This window comes from Colias eurytheme, chromosome 10, assembly GCF_061535395.1.
Source record: "Colias eurytheme isolate Ceu_HAF_F1 chromosome 10, ilColEury1 Martin Lab GWU primary, whole genome shotgun sequence".
NCBI classification, from domain to species: domain Eukaryota; kingdom Metazoa; phylum Arthropoda; class Insecta; order Lepidoptera; family Pieridae; genus Colias; species Colias eurytheme.
This window is the reverse complement of record NC_142989.1, coordinates 6,369,493-6,389,699: the sequence shown is the minus strand read 5'-3', so window position 1 is coordinate 6,389,699 and position 20,207 is coordinate 6,369,493.

Below are 20,207 nucleotides of genomic sequence, written 5' to 3'. Positions count from 1 at the left end.
CTCTTTAGTTGGTACGAAACAATTTTAAAACCATTTTGCAGTTCATTGCTCTTTTTGGTATGCTGATGATAGTTTTTATCTGTTTAAAGTAGCAATGTAATACGTTCATAGAGGACGTTCGTAAACTTAAGAATTCTGTAGGCAGACGATACATGTATACCTTCTATTGAAGTATGAAGGTGAATATGTAAATATTCATAGCCATTTATTAAATGGCACTTAAAACTTTCAGACAGAGGCTTCAAACAAAAGGCTTAATGAAGTGTAACATAATAATACTTATAACAAAATTTTATAGAATAGATTAGAATATTTCTTTATTCCTATAAAAAATACAGTTATGCACACACATGAAATAAAACTGTTTACCACGAAAAGACGTGTATCGTGCAAGCATTTGGTAAAAAATAAAGAACAGAAGTCAGTTTTATGAAATTTTAAGAATTGCTTATGGAAGATTAAAACTTGATTCTCATAATAAGTTATATTACTTACTAGAAAAGAGATGACGCTAGACGATCTGTGATAGTAGGGGAGCCCAAGAGGGGATTTTGGGATTTACTCGAGCGCGTCAGATTACTATAAGGGACGGAACCTTAGCTATTCATTAGTACCTCTAGTCAATATGAGCAGTTATGGTTGGTGGGTGCGCTCAGGGGCCCCGCTGGAAAATTTGAATAATCCATAATTCCCTAAGGTTGAGCTCGAATCGTCAGATTAGCGAAATGGGGACTTCTTATATTGTAATTAACCCCCCCATATATTAATCTGACGCGCTCGAATAATATTACTTTAATTTTTTACCCTTTCTTCATAGCGATTAAATCGCCACTTAAATCGTCAGATTAACGTATACTTTTTTTCAGTGACGTCCTGGAGCATGCAAAATATCAATATCTAACGCGCTTGAGTATTTCCAAGCCAATTTTTTTCTTTTTTAAATTAAAAAAAATCAAAAAACCCTTCCCCACCGCTAAAAGTGAAAACATTATAGGACCTTTTTTTCTCGTCTAATCTACCAATTCTAATAGGTTCCCGTGACGCTCGAGTAAATCCACATTTAGCATCCTGGGCTCCCCTACTATGACTATAGATAGCGCTGTCATTGTTTCACACTGGAAATAATACTGCTTTAAGGAATCATTGTACAGGAGCAGGAAGAGAAAGCTTACAATAAAGGTACCTACTTTCTTTTCCCGAGTCGAGTTCTCGTCTCAGAGGCCAAGACCCACTTTGGGGCTTCAGCGCGATAGGAGTAAGTAAGTAAGTACTTTCTTTTCCCGGGTGTTTAAAATTAATAGTAAGTTCCCTGGACACATAGCCAATTGAAAATAGATTGGAATTGTATTATTTCCCCGGCGAATTCTGCGTATTATTTGATACTGATTGCCACTTTATAATGCACGCTATTTATTTATTGAAGGGAAGAAAATAAAATTCGATGGAATCGATTTTCGATAACGTTTTATCAAAAATATTTTAAGTTAACTGTTCCGCTACGCTTTCTGGGCTTTTGTTGATAATCTCGCGATCTATTAGTGTTTTAAGGCGTATTAGTACTGAAATTTTTTTAAATGCATTAACCAAAAACAGCAGATTACTTAATTGACAATACTCTCAGTATTTTCATGTATTGTGTTGTTAATTAAGGGGCCATCCATTAATCACGTGATGTTTTTTTTGGCTTTTTTACCCCCCTCCTCCCCCTTGGTGATACGTGGTGAGGTTTAAGACTACCCCTCCCCCCTCTCCCCTGTATCACGTGTATTTTTTCGTACCTGCAAAGAATCTATTTTTTATTTATAAAAATTTCTGGTATAAGTATCATCTAATTTTATTATAGAAAATTAAAGACTATATAATAAACGTTCAGAGGTAGACAGAAAGGTTGCAGTTTGTTTTTGACTGACATAAAAATAATGAAAGAAATGCGAAAAAGTTTGTTTGTATTAGTACATGAACATTATTTAATGTACAATATTTTCGGACCACGGATTAGCAAGACTTTATTCAACGCGAGTAACTGGATAAACATCTTATTAACTAAAGATAACACATACATGTAACGCCGCTTTTCGGTTGAATATCGCGCGCTTGCCGAAAAAATAAGTACACGTGATACTTGGCTTTACCCCCCCCCCTCCCCCTGATGATATTTCGTGATTTTTTATGGACCCCTCCCCCCCCTTTCGAGCCTCACGTGATTAATGGACAGCCCCTAAAGTATACAATGGAAAGTATTAATTAATAAACATAAATAGTTATTATAAGATAAAATATTAATTAATGGCACTACAAATTGGTCTTAGGTTATATAAAACGGGCACTGAAAACCAGCGAAGGTTATATAAGCGCTGTACAAATAGAATGCTCTACTTTTTATAAGGGATGCTTTGACATACTTTTATTATTAATTATTTTTATTTAGAAAATATTTAAATGTTGTAAGTGCCTATAGTCTGTTTATATTTTATTTGCTGTTAACATATTTTTATTTCCATATTATCATGATAACATATTTTGTTTATAATGTGTCATGCTATTGTTGTTATTTTGTTGAGTAAAATATTTATTTTGCGTCCTTTATACTTAATACAGTAATTTTACTATATATTTTATATGTATCATTCCCATTGCAATATTGTAGTGATGGCAATATACGTTCAAATTTGTTATTAGAAATTCTGATGACAAAAACATAAAAAATAGTACTTGAAAACGCGCTTGATAATCCTACATTAATACCATCTGAATTGCTCCCATAAAGGAAGGATGGAAATGGCACACAATAGAATTGGGAAGAATTGAATTTTCAGTAAAACGGAATACATCGGGATTATTGCAATGACATAAAAAACAGAAGGCACAAACATCAATAGTCATTGCTCGCTCACCGGCTTAATTGTGAGCGATTGCTACTGAATAAACGAAAATGCTGTTCAATTCAATTGCTTCTATACAATCGCTTATGTCTTCCAAATGTGTACAGGAAGTTATAAATCGCAATAAAGGAATCGATTCTTACACAAACACCTTTAAGATTGCATCTGATTTACTTATTATTGTCATATTATATTGTGTATATTTTTAAAGGCTGTCGAGTGTCGAATCTGTGTTGCCTTCTCGAATGTTCTGTCACAATGGACATCATCAGACTCATTTCGGCAATAGTTTCATTATTCAATCTCATTGTTCGCTCATCAATGTATATTATGATTAATTGCATCAAACTCAAAAATATGTCTCATGTAATGAAATCATCAAAAGATCACCAAACCGCACGTTACTCAAAACATAATAAACTTTATATGGATTCATCGTTTATTTCCATTATTTTAAAGACAAAGCGAAGACGCATAAGAACAAAGATCTGCAGTGTAATTCGATCACTTTGAGACATTCTCCGCGCTCTTCGCAAAGGAAAACGGAATCAAGGTCCAATGGAGTATAAACCGTTGTTGCTCGAATGAAATTTTATTTTAAAATAATTGCTCGTGTAATAATCCTCTGTTGGACTACGGGACTATGAAAACACTAAATGCTGTCTTGTAATTGAAAGGACGTATAACTTTACGCTTTCTCATTGAAAAAGTATGTTGAAAGTATCTAAATAATAAGCAGTAAGGTGAAATTGGATTAAATATTAGTAAAAATTGTGGGAATAGAATAATACTCTCCTCATAACTGATCTAAAGGATGTTTTTTTAAAGTTCTTCAATAAATGAATGCGCTATATCCTACCAATGTGATCCATAAGTGCATGCTGCTTTATATAAAACTTAAAGTTATATAATACTAGCGGTCCGCCCCGGCTTCGCCCGTGGTACATATTTATGTTTTCTCTACATAAGAACCATCCTGGTACTTCAAGGAATATAATAAAAAAAGAATTATCGAAATCGGTCCACCCGTTCTCGAGTTATGCGCTTACCAACACATTTTGCGATTCATTTTTATATTATAGATTATGTTGGAAAACATTACTTCTATACCATTTTATGTGCATATTATTCCGTAGAACACCTCACATCTGAAGGGGTAAACACGGGCTATATTTTGCATACTCCAAACATTCTGCAGCACAAACAAGGCGGAAATTCAAGCAAAGCATTATCTGGTGAACTTCTAGTTATAAAAATAAGGTTGTTTTTAAACCTGTAAACCTGTAGAGACATAATTATAGTGAATTAAAATTATAAAAATACATTTTTAATGGTCTTTAGAACAAATTTTTATGAATTTGTGTTCGTGCGTTTTTAATAACTGTAACAATTTTTCTAATTTGCAATGCAGTAAAACAAAAAATAAAGGTAGCATACTTATCAAAATATGTTTGATTCGATTTAGACAACAAAATTTTAAGCAACAAACTAAAGCGAAGCAATAAAGGCCCAACAAAAGACTACAATAAATAACAATGGAATCATAAAGCTAACAAGGTGAATGAAACCCAGAAAAAAATGTAAGGCACAAATACAGAAGCAAAGAAATGTAATGGACCATTCTCAACATAGATTTAAGACGTCGACATTAAGTTGGTAGCGTGCAGGCCCGGGCACTAATGTTCACGGGACTCGAGATTGCCAAGTTAATAGAGGTTGCGAATTATATGGGCCGTGTCAACGTTTATATTGAGGTGGGCATCTTCATATGATTTGCGGTTTCCGTCAATTATTGCGGTTCAGATCAAATGCGGATTATCTTATTTATATTGTTATGTTGAAGGTACCTATTCTTGATTTTGCTCTGTTTATTGCAGTGTAGTAGTGGTAGGTTAATATTGTAAAATATCCTCATCAAATATCCTCCTTGGATATTCTTTATTTTATTGTTTTATGATAGCAAATATTAGTTGGATTGATATGAATACATTACATGACATTATCAAAATATCACTGCCAATATTAAAAAGGTACTTAAAGCCATATATTTATCTTCCACCAATTCCATAGCCTATGCAATGGTACAAACAGACACAATGTGGAAGGTAGGCTAAAGCTTAACACAAAACAATTGTAGGAATACATCATTTTGTGTTAGTCTTTAGCCTATATGCGTTCCCACTACAGGCCATTATGACCAAGTTGGCCAAGTGCGAGTAAGTAGATATCACACGTCAAGTGATCGTTATTATACTGTGTATTCACTTCAATTAAATATTTTCATACAAACATTTTACCGCAGAGTGTGTGAGACAGCCCTAAGCATTGACATACGTTACATGCTTGAATGCAATGTTACATCGTGTGGTTAGGTGTTACAATAAGCTTGCGGTGGCTGTTCATTGTCTTCTCTGTAGTAAATTACACTGTGAATTTGTTTGTATCATTCAAGTTAAACATCTTTCTTGAACTTGATGCATTCTATGTTTCGGTAAACGAAGGTTCCTTTCATAACTGAAATAGTTTAGTCTTAGGATTTAGCCTTAGACATCCAGAGATAATGATACATTACTGTACAAGTTAAACACAATAAATCAATTAAAGCATCCTTTAATTAGATAAATAGAAAAATGCCTACCAGTATATTAACTTTATTTATTACTGTTATTAAGTTTTGTCGTTATTCAAAATCACTGTAAGAACGTAAAAGCAATTACAGTGCATATTTTTAATTCATCTAACAAACAATATTGAACGAGTTCACAAAAGAATATCTGTGTCGCTTTACAGAAACGCAATAGCAAAACGTTTTGATTGGTAGATCCGATCTCTGCAAACTCGATTCGGTATCTCGTCATCGGATCAGAGTTTTAGAAATTCGAATAAAAATATTCGCTGCACCATGATATATATTGGACGTGGCTATGTTCGCGTTTACGCATCGACGCCTTTTATTTCAAACATTCAACAATCAAAATGTCAGTTGGTGTGACGTCACGGTGCAACGAATGGCTCACAAAAGTAATAGCTTTAATTACCTTCCAGCATTGGACTACACTGGCCAAATGAAAGCGGTGGAATAGGTGAATAAAAAAACATTTAACGCACCGATTTGTGTGATCTTTTACATAATAATATGTAAATTTGTATATCAGTTATTTCCATATAACCTTACTATTGAAATAATGAATTTCTGCAAAAAAAGCCCTTGTTTGCAGCTTAAAGAGCTTTTCGATTTTATTTCATTATTATTAACAATCTCGCTCCCGCCCATGAAGTTTTAAATAAGGCTATAATTATGTATATGGCTAACAAGAAATGACCAGAAATAAAAAGTTTGAGGGATGTTCATCAACTTTATCTACCGCTAGACTAGTTAAATCACTTTTTTTATATTAATACGTATAATATTGTTTCATTTTTATTAAATAGGTTACGTGTACAGAATTTGGTTTTGCGGTATACAGATATTAATTAAATACAGGCCGGAACTACCAGCTTGCCAGCTACCATCAAATGTGAAATAAAATGGCCCTCAAATTAATATTGAAACAAATATAATGTTTAAACTGAATAATGTTTGTTATTTAGTTAAAGTGTGTTTTTTTATCAATTTTATTGCCCGCCATATTGGTATAGTAAACATTTTGTGAGATGGAAATCTATGTTAATTGGTTGACCTAGGTTAATAGGTTATGTTTTCATAAGTGGGTACAAAAATAATAATTGATTACTAAGTATATTAAAATCGTAAGAAGTACAAGCGAATAAAGGTAAGAAAGGCAATTATAGAACGTATGGACTTATGTCAATAATAATTTAATATTATGTACAAGAACACATCAAAATCTCGATAATTTTACGGCATATAATGGAACATTGATAAGACTTATTATAATTTACATGTTATATTATTTAGTTAGGTACATATTAGGATATTTTTTAATTAATAGTATTGCATAGAGAAATTATTTATTATTTATATACGAGAAATGTTTCACAGTAATTAATGATATTATTTGTGGAAATTTATAACGATCTCTTAATAAACAACAACGTTACTTGTTGAGCAAAAATGATTGATTGAATATACAAACCAGCCATTACTTGGAAAGAAAATTGAAAAGAAAGTATGTTTGAACATTGTTAACATGACATTCCATTAAAATAATATAATATGGGAATATCTTTAAAAAAATACTTAGACTAATTAGCAAACACTGCATAATATATTTCTTCTTTTTCTATAAGATTTATCTATAACTTTTTATATATCAACTAAACAGTCTGAAAATAATGATAATACCTACTCATTAGGAGTTTAGATACTGCTTCAGAATTACAATGAAAGCTCTTTATATGTTATTGTATTGAACTGTTAACCCTATGCGTACTTCCTCGAATGAGGCAAAGACGAAAAAAGATCTACAAATGGTCGTGTTTTGAAACTCAAACTGGTCAATATTCAGGGGATGTTAGGGCAGGAAATCTAAATAAACGGATTAGAAAGGTTTTCCGTAATGTATGCTGAGTAGCTTTGTTTTGTCGCACGTGTGTTGGTTCGGAAATACGAGATCTCATTACGTACAGCGGCGAATGTATTTATTATCATCCTATTTCAGGTTACGGGGTGAAATGGCGAATGAAACGCTTGTTGGTTTCGTGTGGCTGAGTAATGTTTAAATGAATTTAACTACGGGAATAAACGTGTTGCTTTTCGGTAATTGGAAGATTTTCTTGTTGATAGGTAACAAGTTTTGTTATGCATATTATGTATTAAATGGAAGAAATGAACCCACTTCATGTTTTTCGTTTGCCTTCATTTTTGTACCAGATATCAGGGCGAGAGAATCCACTGTGAACAAAATAAGATAATAATATTCATTACTTATTATAAACAATTTACAAACATGTTAGGTAATTATTTTTGCAGAGGATTTATAGCTGCTGTGAACTCTATTTTTTGTTTATTCTTATATTATAATAAGTCACACGATAAGTCCGTTAATACTTAAGTCCGTTTACTGATATAGGATCGGTTTTTATAAAACATACATGTTAAAAGGTAACAAATGCCTAACTTTGAAATGTGTTGAACCTCAAATGTAATCGGAAATCAAATTAATTATATTGGAGCATACAATTAATTTGTTCCCAGTTTTAATTAGAAGTAAGAATCGTTAAGGAGATGGACCCAAATAAAATAATAGGTTTCGAGTCCCATCTTCCAAGAAAAATACCAACATTCCGATACTATAATAATGTATTGATAGGATTATGAATGAATTATTCCAGTAATCTTCTTCCTTATGGTATAAAATAATATTAATAATGAAAAATAACATCCTCAACAAGGAAAGTAGTTGTCCGATTTAGGATTAGCTGCGCTTTAAGCTTCTAAGTCGGCTGGACAGTTTCAATCAGGATTTTTAGAATGAAATAGTATAGAGGATACATAGACTAAATAATTAATTTAAGATACATAGACATAATATATTAATTTAATAATTTAATGTATTTAGGAATATGTAGTTCATGACCCGCTCCATTTCAAAAATTGAGTAGTAGGTAGATAGAAAGCAAGGAACCAACCACATCGCATGTTGTGTTTACCTATAAGTGTTTTTTTTACGTTGACCTTATAATTGTGTATGTGAATTTTTATATTTTATATGTAATGCAAACAAACGTAGTTACGCATCCACCCCAACCCTCTGTGTTAGGTTGAGCAATAGCTTTCCGCTGGCCTCAGCAAGACCACCGGAGAGTTCTTGCAATTTAGCATAAGCATAGCAGTTATTGAAAAACATTTGTTTCGCAATAAGGTATCGATTGTATCATTGCATGTAATTCTGGCATTAACATTTGTGACTCCAAATCGTCCACTTGTTATAGTTAATAATTAAATAAGTTTAATTTTAATTTAATTTTATTTTTTAAAAAAGTCAAATCGCTTCCGCAAAGTTTAACTACGTTGGTATGCCAAAATAAATAAATAAATAACATCATTGAGTAGATCATGACAATCATTTTATTGTAGAGCGAACATCACAAAGAAACCATAAACGTGTGAGCCAATGGTCTAATTACTCGAAGGAAGAGATAAAACAAAAAACCTAAAGAAAAGACTGACAATTATTAACGACGTTGTAAATTTTAAGAAAATAATATCTTGAACTTTATGCGCGGTTAAAATATCCCAGTTCAATAGATAAATTATAGGTATCTATTTTTTAATATTTTATTTTCATACTTTATTTCGTGTTAAAATATTGCTGGAATATTGCTCTTTTGTTTCAATCAAATGTATTTAACTGAATTAATAAATTTATATAAAAAAGCTTAATAAATATCACGGCAAATTGAACCTAGTAGCTAGGTGGGGAATTTTGTGGCAAAAGCACACACGTATTTCTAATTCCCAGAAAATAGAATACAACTTTTATGTCTGCTATGATACAATTGTTGAAAGAAAATCTGCAACACCTAATTAAATTACTAAAGGAAATGTAATTAAATGCGATTGCTCCTGGGAAATCCGTGGACGTGGTCAGGCATTCCTCTAGAGATCTGATTTTCTATACAAGTCTAGCATTAAATTAAAATAAATGTACAAAGAATACTTGAAATGGTTTGGAATCTCGCATTTTATTATATTTTCACGTAATCTCTTGATTTAATTTTATGAATATTCCTTTATTAAATAAAATAAATTGAATTGAAGCTTCTTGTTTCTTTCTGTTCTAAATTAATTTCTCGAATACGCTAAGTGAATTTCAATGTCCGGTGAAATGTATTGAAACATCACAAACGAAAAATATGCATGAACTAAAAATGGACTAGCTTGAATCAGAAGACTAAAGCGTTTTTTTATTTTAGAAAGATTCTATAATTTCTCTTAATTTATTGTGAGAAACTCTTGAAAAAAGTGTAGTGTTGATCGCTAGCGATAAGGCCACCGTTTGTACACATATTTCTCTTATTCTGTGTTCTTTATGTGTGTCTATTTCTAGTGTGTGAAATAAAAGATAAAATAAATAAATAAAATAGTGTAAAATAATAAATATATATATATATATATAGTTACTTACTGTGTTAGCTAAAACCACCTATAACTATACGTGATCAGGAGCCCCGTTTGAATATAAGGTACGCAAATAATGTGAAGAGCACTTCTTTGAATGGAAAAAGCGTCAAAGGAGATAAGAAAAATAATATTTGTGCGAACAAAATATGTGCGAGAATTCAAGTGGTTATTGGTCATATATTTTCGAAGGCTACATTGAAGCATAAGTACAGATAATCTTCAAACAGATTTGCTTAGGTGACCGCCGCTGTTGATGAAGGTTTTAATGCTTTACTAGATATTATAATACGTCGATTTATAAAAAAAATATTTATTCTAGTTTATATTTATAACTTATGTTTTAAACTACAATGCCAATTATAATTATTGCTTATGTAAGAAGAAAGGAGCTATCAAATAAACAGCGGTTTACATTATTATTTTAAAACAGTGAAATTTGTAACACCAATGGTTGAGTTACAATGAAATATTCCAGTTAACTGTTAAGCTTTTCAATACAAACACTCGCGTAAATTCAGACACAAGAAAAAACTATTTCGTCATACCATTATGCCTCCAATGCATCGGCTACGCCAGAAAACCTGTATTATATAATATTCAATTTTTTCTAGTGAAACTAAAATATAGGATGATATCGAGATTAAAGTATTGTACACTAGACAGGTTTAGATTTCTGTATGTCTTGTTTTCTCATAATTTCAATTGTCTTACGCTGCTACGTCTTTGAAATATTCATTTTAAATAGACGCTCGTTTTTTTTTTCGTGATAATCGTTTGTTGGTACAAGAAGAAAAACATCCATTACCTATATACAGTTTTCTAGAGAGCTATTTGTAAGAAAATGATAACGATCTGAAAAAAAAAACATTATTTAAAACCTTGTCTCTATAGATCCTTGTTTCTTAGATCTATAGATTTACCTTAATCTGTTACAAACCTCGTTGGAATTTCTTCTATACTTTGAATTTTAAGTGCGTATAGCGATATTCACGTTACATTTAAATTGCATTTTATATTATAAAGTTTCATTAAATTCACAATAACATTCATTAAATTACAAGTGTTAAATAATTTTAAATATGAGAAAATAATAAAAACGTATAAGGAATGAGACAACAACAACACAATAAGATTTCTAATAAAGCGCTTGCGTGTGTGAAATCGAGAACAAGGGACTCATATTCTATTATCTTCCTACCTATTCAGTAATTAAATTTATTGTTGTAAAATTAAATGTGTATGGGTTTATATTATTCAATTGTTCCTGTGTAATATTCAAAACATTCATTAAGTAGGTAGTTTTGATATGTAGAATTAAAAGCAAATGAAATTTATATACCTAAATAATTTAGGAAAAATGTCCTTACACTAAATAAAGAGCAATTAATTGAAGTTCTGCTTGTTTTAATCTATTAATTATTTTCAGGGAGGTTTAGAATTAGTTAAATAAGAAAAAATCTATACGTATAGGTACTAATCACAAACAGCTTTCCTGTCTGAAAACACTACTTCTAAAGCAATATAGACCCTATTTCTTTGACACTACGGTACAATCAACTATATAGGTATTAATCAGTTTAGAAGCTGAAAGTGGAGGAGTGTAATCCATGGAGTGTTAAAGCCGACTGACTCGAACATGATATCGCCATTCGAAAGTTATCTGAGCCAACAACAATCTCTATATTGGCAAAGTCGTAGTTAACTTTGGAAAAGTCCTTTGGCGTGTCTGGTATTTTTACTATAAGAATACTAAATAAAAAGTATATAAAATAAAATAATGCGAAGTTATTGTTAAATAAATCTGAATTACTGTTGATGCATACATATTTCTATAAAAAAGTAACAAATAAAACTGTGTAGTGTATTGTTTTAATAAAGTGGATAATTGACCGGAAAGCTTACTTCATCTTTGGTAGAAATTTAAATATTTTTAATAACAAGCTCTTTGGGTAACCTTTTGTTTGCTAAAATGTTGCACAAAAAATTATATTTTAATTTTGGTCCTAATTCGTTCCCCTCAAGCTTTATCATCCACGTATCAAAAAAGCTTACTCATGCGGTATTCTGGTCGAGTAATGGGAGAAAAAGCCATGCTTCCCTAAATAGATTTTAATTTATCCTGGTAACATTATATCATGTTTTAAACAATCTAAAGGCAAAAAAAATCATATTCATTTATTACCGAAACGGGAAATGAAGCCAAAATAATGAAGGATATTTTTGGAAATTTGTGACTAATTTAATACTAAAAGCATGTATTCATTTCATTTCATTCAGTCATTAATCAATATAAAATTAATCACATCCGAGGTACACTAATTTTACCTCGGTATATTTAGGAACTTCACTATATTATCTTTTTTTTTATTATTAATAAGTGTTTTGCATATGACATGAGTGGTCAATACATAACGATATTCAATTTCAAATTGCAATCACAGTTCATGCAAATATAATGGGACACAACAATCGTATTGTAATTAGTGATGTAACTAATGTAGGTGTAATGTCATCTTGAATGTGGCATATTAATAATAATATCATATTACAGGTAAATTAGCTTGGAGAAATTTTTGCATATGTAGTGGTGTGTATATTACTCAGATCTTAGAGCGCGTTTCCACTATATCGTTCTGGCCTATACAAAAATGTTTCGATATCCTAACATTACTATTTAATTTTATACTTATTCCTAGCAACACTTTTGTTTTCAATAAAAACAAGTTTTTATTTGAAAGAAAATGGTTTTGACTTTATAAAAAAAAATATATCATTCAATTTTACGTCCTTGAGCAAACGACAAGGCGACTACCGTGAAACAATAAAATATCGTGTCCATAATAATTAGTTTCATAATTAATATTTGACCATAATAATTACGAAACAAAACAAATAAATAAATCGTCACTTGATAGTGGAAAGTGGAAACACGCACAAAACCAGAATAAACCAGTTTACGCTGTCCGCAGGTGCCACGTGCAGTCGTTTGGTACCGTTAGAACATAAAGCACATTTCATTCAAAAATTATAATTATTATGTACGTAGTTTAATTGATAAATTTTGTATTTGTTGATTGTTGTTATTACATATTTGTTATTATTGTTATAATATTTGTTGAAGTGAATTACATGTCCCGCAGCCGGAGGCTCCAAATGAAAACTCAGATGTACTTAAAAACTACATTTAATAGCTAAAATGAGACTTTTACACCCATGTCTGCACGATGCAGACCGGAGTTAAAGAATGAATTTATACAGTTTAATAATTATAAAGACGTAAGCTTGGATGCTAACTAAGGGAAATCGCATCCACATTCTATTCCCGTGCGAACGGCGTATTCAGCAGTTTTGTATGAAGGCAGGGCCATAACTAGTGTTTAATTTGTGTGTAAGTGTTGTAACTTTATATTGTTAATTCAATATGGCTCCAGTGTTAAAACATGGTCGAGGCAAGCCTTTGACTTCTCAAACTAAAGAATTAAACTTTAAATGTCGTTTCTTTTTCAGGTTAGTAAATTTTTCATTTTAGTAACATTGTTAATGTAAAAGTTATATGTATGTTAAATGTGCAAATATTAAAATAAAGTCTCATCTTTTTCAGAGGAGAAACACATATAGTTTAATTTAAAATCCCTTATATATACAGGGTTACTTGTAAAACACCGGCAACCTCGCAGGACAAGATAGCTAACATCATAAGTAACAACATTTGTTCTACGACTTTTGATAATTTGTTAGATTTTATTTTCATACAAAAATAAATATTCATTTAATTTTCCGTCTGAATATTATAAACTCTACGCCTCCCAAAAATTACGTAAACAAAAAGCGAACGAGAGGGGGAAGGGGGCGTCGCGTCGTCCATCCGATAATTAATAGAACATAGACTTACAAATGTAAGGAGAGTACAATAAAAGTTTAAAAAATCATTTAAAAATAATTTATTGCGCTATGCCAAAAGTCGTAGAACAAATGTTGTTACTTATGATGTTATCTATCTTGTCCTGCGAGGTTGCTGGTGTTTTACAAGTAACCCTGTATAAAATAAAAACTAAAAATAAAATGTTGTTTTATTTTATTTGCTGACCATACACTACTACAAACGCAAAAATTTCTCCAAGCTAATTTACCTGTAATCAGTGTATCTGACGTCATGCATGAATTAACCTTTTTTGTTTTACACCTGAATCGATTTCACGAATTCTTTTGTTTTTGGTAGGCATGAAAAAAAAAGAATTAATTAATCAGGGTCATCTGCTACACCTAAAATAATCTATTAATCTGATAACCTAATATAACACTTTGTTACCTATATATTTACCAATCTATAAAGTTTGGCTAGCCTTTTAAAGATTTAATGAAGAATCGTCTTGCCAATATACGATTTATCGCACCCACATCGTAAAGTCTAAAATCGTATCCGTCAAAATTGTGCGGAAGGGATTTGGCGGTCCTGGAATTTATCCGTTTTTCGCGCTTTCCGCCGTGAGATAAACCGTCCAAGGTAAGCTTTAATATTTATCGTTTTCTCTTAGCTAACGCTGCTAACTTCTGCGGTGCAAACGGGCGAAATGTATTGCTGTCTTGATAATATGTGGTATAAATCTTCTGGATGTTGGCGAGATAAATTCATCCATGCTTCTTGTTTTCGAAAATAGGATAAGATGGCGTGCTGGCGTGGTGGCGTGCTAGATTGTCTTTTGTTTTAGACGATTTCTCAATTAAATCCGCGGTGACAGATTTCAGACGTGTTCTATGAAAGTTGGAGCTCAAGGTAAATAAGATGAATAAGGTACATTTACAGCAGAATGTTTGTCGAGAGTCTCGAAAATCAAATAAAAACTGACATCACTTCACAAATAAATTGGGTATTCACAAATAACATTCACACAATCAAGTGATGGTATGTATTATTAGTATTCATCAAAGAATTCATGAAAGACTTCACTTACTCCTTCAAAATTTAACAATTGTATGCCTTAAAATTTGATAAACTAATAAAAGAATATCACATACCTCCAGAATGGAACAAAGACTTCCTCAAGAAGAGTACTATGACAAAGCATGAACTATAAATATGAGACGGAAAAAATGTAACAAGACAAATTGGCCTTCACTTGACAAGGGTGAAAATGTTTGCGCGTCATAAATGTAAGGAACGTCTCGCAAATGGAATATAAAATCATGCTTGAATTGATAACATTGCGTTGTTACTTTCGCAGGTTTTTGTATTATGTATTTCTGTATTTGTCCAGGTCAGAGACCTTTTCAATGATACCTTGGAAGTATTTTTGTTGGAGTGAAGTTTCAACAAGAAAAACTGCAACACATCTATCTCGAAGGTCTCCTACCAACAATTTACTACACCACCGCCTTCAGAAGTCTGGTCGAACGAATCCTTTATGTATTTGCCGAATCAATGCCCCGGGTTAAAATGTTGTAAATTATTAATCAAATCAGATTATGTATATTGTAACTGGATAAAATCATATTTCGATTGAATTGAATTACTGTTCATAGAATTTTATGTTTATAAGTGAGTGTGTGTGTTATGTGTATATATTTTTTATACACATAACACACACACAATATTTAAGCGCATAACAAACGAATATTTTAGTTATGATCATGCGTTGTCAAAACAACCCACAAACAGTATTAATAAGATTTTGAACCATGAATTCTTGACTAACATTTTATTTGCGCGTCAAAAGATACCAAGTATGATGATGTAAAGTTCCGTGAAAAACTTTTACTAAATTAATTTAACTTTTACTGTACTTAACCTCAAAGTTTAGCGTGCTCCATTTAGTTATTTTATCGTCTTTGAGACGAGAGTCAACAAAATTGCCCAAAATGAAAACAATAGATTGTGTTTTTTTTTATCATAGGTATCATAGTAGTAAGTGTTTGTTTCTCTTCCTTATTTAAATTGGAAGTAAGTAATGACTAGGTATTCTTTAAATTTTAATCTGCATCGCATGTTAAACCTTGGTCCTTCCGCAAAGACACTAAATCCGTGTTGTTGGAATTATAATATGAAAGAATGACTTTTAAATGCACACAATAGTTATTTCATCTATCAATTCTAAAACTTGTATAAATTAATTATTATCGTGTTCATATTCTTCTTAACTTATGAATTCTCATCATCTCAAATTCTCAACATCTTCTTCATAACTTATGAATTCTCGAAATAATACCAAAAGTATTCAATGTTTTTTTTATCTAAATTTTAATATCATTTTTTTCAATAAGCCACTAAGCCAGAACCTCGTCTCAAGTTTGATCAGTTCCATGAATATCAATATGAAAGTATGATGAGCGTATCCTTGTAACACCAAACTTATTTTAATAGAAAAACTGACAAGAGGGTGAGAATTAAACAAAAGGAAAAGCAAGAATGTAGTTTTCTAAGTCATTAGTCATGCAAGTACCAACAGAGACACACGGGTTATAAGAATGAGTATATTTTTAAATATTTTATTATTCAACAAATGTTACAAAACAAAGTAATAAATAGTGTTAGACGTAACTTTTGATTTAATATTTTTGTGGATGAATAGTTGTCAATATAGCTGTCACTGTCACCTGTCAGAACATGCTTAGCTGTCGAATACTATAAATTGCCGCTTTCCTTTGGCTCGTGGCGCAATCGTACGGATCGTGCCTAGGGGATCGGACGTTGTTTATACGACGTTTGACCCAACTACCTTCACTTTGCTAATAGTCGTTGACTTGCTGCGATTGTTAATCAATTAGGTAGCTGTGTAGAATCGCAGTGCATTCTAATTACATTTCAAACTAATATTTAACCCAGTCTCGCGTCACGCGTGTAATTTCTATTAATAGATAAATTTATTATGATTAAATTATTGAGATATAATAGAGCGGCTTAGCTACATTTGATACCTTTTTCAGAGTGCAAAGGCACAGTCGCATCTTGAAGACATTTTACATGTAAATATTTAGGTGATTATCTTTAAGGTATAAGGTACCATTACAATTAAGTAAGCAAAGAAGAATCGAGTAAGATTTTATCATTCCCCTGTATCAACAATATTTCAATAACGATAAAATACGACCCGTGGTGATTGAACACGCAAGATTCTAATAAAATTGAAGGATGTAATGAGGAAGCAGTTTTGGAACAATGAGGCAATATAACAATATCACGAGATGACTGAGCACTTTCACCATTATAAGATTGAGGTATGAAAACTTTATGAACAAATCGCATAATTATTTTCCAAGCCCAACCTAGAGCGACCTAAAAAAGTGCATTTATATCCAAACCACATTCTTATTTTGAAGTACAAAAAAATAAAGGTACCTATGTCAATTCGACTGGTTTCTTATCAAACTTGTACAAGTATATTATGTTAGTAGTACGAGAATTGCAACAGGCTTTGAGTCTCTTTATGATAATATGAGTGAAAGAAGTCTTTTTGGAACGCTAGATAAATTGTGGATGGAAGTGTAGTTTAAAAATGTGTTGAATTAATTTAAATTCTGTAAAATCACGATTCAATAGGAATACACTCTAAAAAACTAGCTTCTTCTATTAGAAATATCTGAATATCCGTATGTTCAGAATTCTCGAGGTAAATGATGGTGCGCTTGGAGCACTCTTGACAGCGCCAGAGCCTACATTTCTTGAGGAACTTATGCAAGTTGACACACTCGTTCGTAATTCTGTGCCTCTTGACGAAACGGGAGTAAAATAAATGATACATTTGGGTAAAGGAGAAAATAACTTGCAATTTCATTGGGGTGGATTGAAAAAGTCATATTAAAACGCAGTCTAGGAAAACAATACGTATACAATAGGTACGTACTAAAGTAATTTATCCGCTTCCTTGGTACAGTTGTTGACGCGTGAGCGCAGCACCGAGGGGTCCTGGATTCGATTCCCGGTGGAGACGAAGAAAAAAAAATGTCTTGTCCCTGAACAAAATCGATCAGTGAAACAGATGTATAATGCTTGAACGACATGGGACTTCAATTAATGTGAGGTACTGTTTCTGCTCTTAATAGAGTTATTAGAGTCTACTTTGTTTAAGTAAATAAATTTTGTCATAAAAAACGATAAATTGTATAAAAATACAATACCCATAATTGTCCAACAAAAATATACCACCCAGCAATTACTTTTCGACTCCATCAAACGTAGGAACATTGATAGCGACATAAAACGGGAACAATTTTCTTCCGCTACGTGACACCGACGATACGACCGCGACACGACACTTTTACGTGCGCGTTAACAACACGTATTCGTCCGCACCTCGTAAAACATTGCGATTCAACTGCAATTTCAGGATCGTTTTAAATGGGATACGACGTTTGAAACATACTCTTGTGGTAAACATTAAATTTCAAATGTGGAATGGCTTGGCTAATTCATGCAGCTCATTTCAATTCATCAATATTATAATTATTTTGAGCGCACCTCATAACGTGTTTATCGGAATCGTTGAAACTTATACTACCTATATCCCATTTTCAATCACTTCATGTGATTTTAAACAATTAATGTTGTATTTTTATTTTTATCTCATTGGTGGATAGTAAAAACAGTAATACTCTGTTTAGTTGATTTATTTTTTCATAAAAATTCAGTGATGTTGTATTAAAAGATTTTGGATGACTTAGTAATAAACACGTATGATATCGTCAATTACAATAGTTGCAGTAATTTACTAATCAGTGGTTTATACAAAACTGAAGTTTTACATATGATAAACAGCCTATTTTCGTATACATTACAATCCTGAAGGAATAAATGCTAAAATAAATCAATGCCATATCCATAACTACCGTTTGTACACAATTCTTATCCGTTACTTTACTCTTACCGTTTGTCTACTTCTTGTACACAATTTCGATACACCGCGCACCTTTTTACGTTTACATCTCCACATTGATGTTTGATCACAGAACTATGCCATTTTCTATCAGGAAAAAGCATTATTTCAACATTTATAACGAGCTGGTATAATATGTTAAATTGAGAGCATAATATATTGAGTTGGTAAATAAGGAAATAGAAGGAAAGCGAATTGCTATAGACTACAGTTTATTAGAAATTTTAAGTATGTTTGCTTTAACATTTCAATAGCTGTGTGTAACTTAAATTTTAAGGGTTGGCATATTATTATAATTCAATTGAAGCCTTCCGTAATTAGAAATAATTTTTTGTATAAAAAAAGTAAAGGGGCAATACTAATATTATTATAACAATTTAAGGAATTCTAACGTTATCCATATTGTAATTAATTTTAAATATGCACTCAGACATACGAGACCAAACGATAGCCGTTCTATCAGTTGTAAAATTTATTAAATTTTTTCTTCAAAACGAACCAAATTACTATTGGTTAGGGAGCCAGGTGCAAATTTGGTTAACTATTTCCTCTCAAGAGATAATTCGTCAGACGCATGAGAGTATAGTATTATAAAAGCCTCGTGAACGTCAGCTGGCGCTCGGTTGGGGGGTGAGCCTCCCACGCACATAGGAAAAAAAATACATTCATTCATTCATTTCCTCTCAGCTAAAAATTTGTCAAATTGTAGCTAACCCAATATCTCAACGAAAAAAAATAGTCAGCTGGTTACAACATGGTGTATTATACGTCAGCTGGTGTCTCGAACATGAAAGTTAAATTTAAAGAAAAATTTATTTTCCGTTATTTCCTCTCAAACAAAAATTTACCTGATGATAGCTTATATGTAACTGTGGATAAATATATATGTCAGCTGGCTGTATCTTGGTGGAAAAACCGTCAGCTGATACGGGAGGCTACAACCGCTCTTCCCCCCAACCGAGCTCCAGCTGACGTTCACGAGGCTTCATAATACTATACTTTGATGCATTTTACTAATTACCGCTTGAGAGGAACTTGGTCATAAAATCTGCTGCTGGCTCCCGGACCATATTTATCCACGCTTTGATTTTGGAAGTCCACATAAGTCCTAAGTACCACCCCCAAAATTATGACAAACATAATCTTCTATTATTATGTCTTTCATAACACCATACAAAACTCTTAAGCATGGAAGAAATCTCAATTTTGTCGTACGTTATCACAGCAGTGGCCGGTCCAGTAAGTCAAGGGTTAACTGCTCTTTAACAGAGGGTTATATCCGCTCACGCTCGTAAACCGTTTATGAGGTCGCGACTTAATCAAAGAAACTTGGATTCTCGTTACTTGGATTAAATTATATCTCAGCTGCTT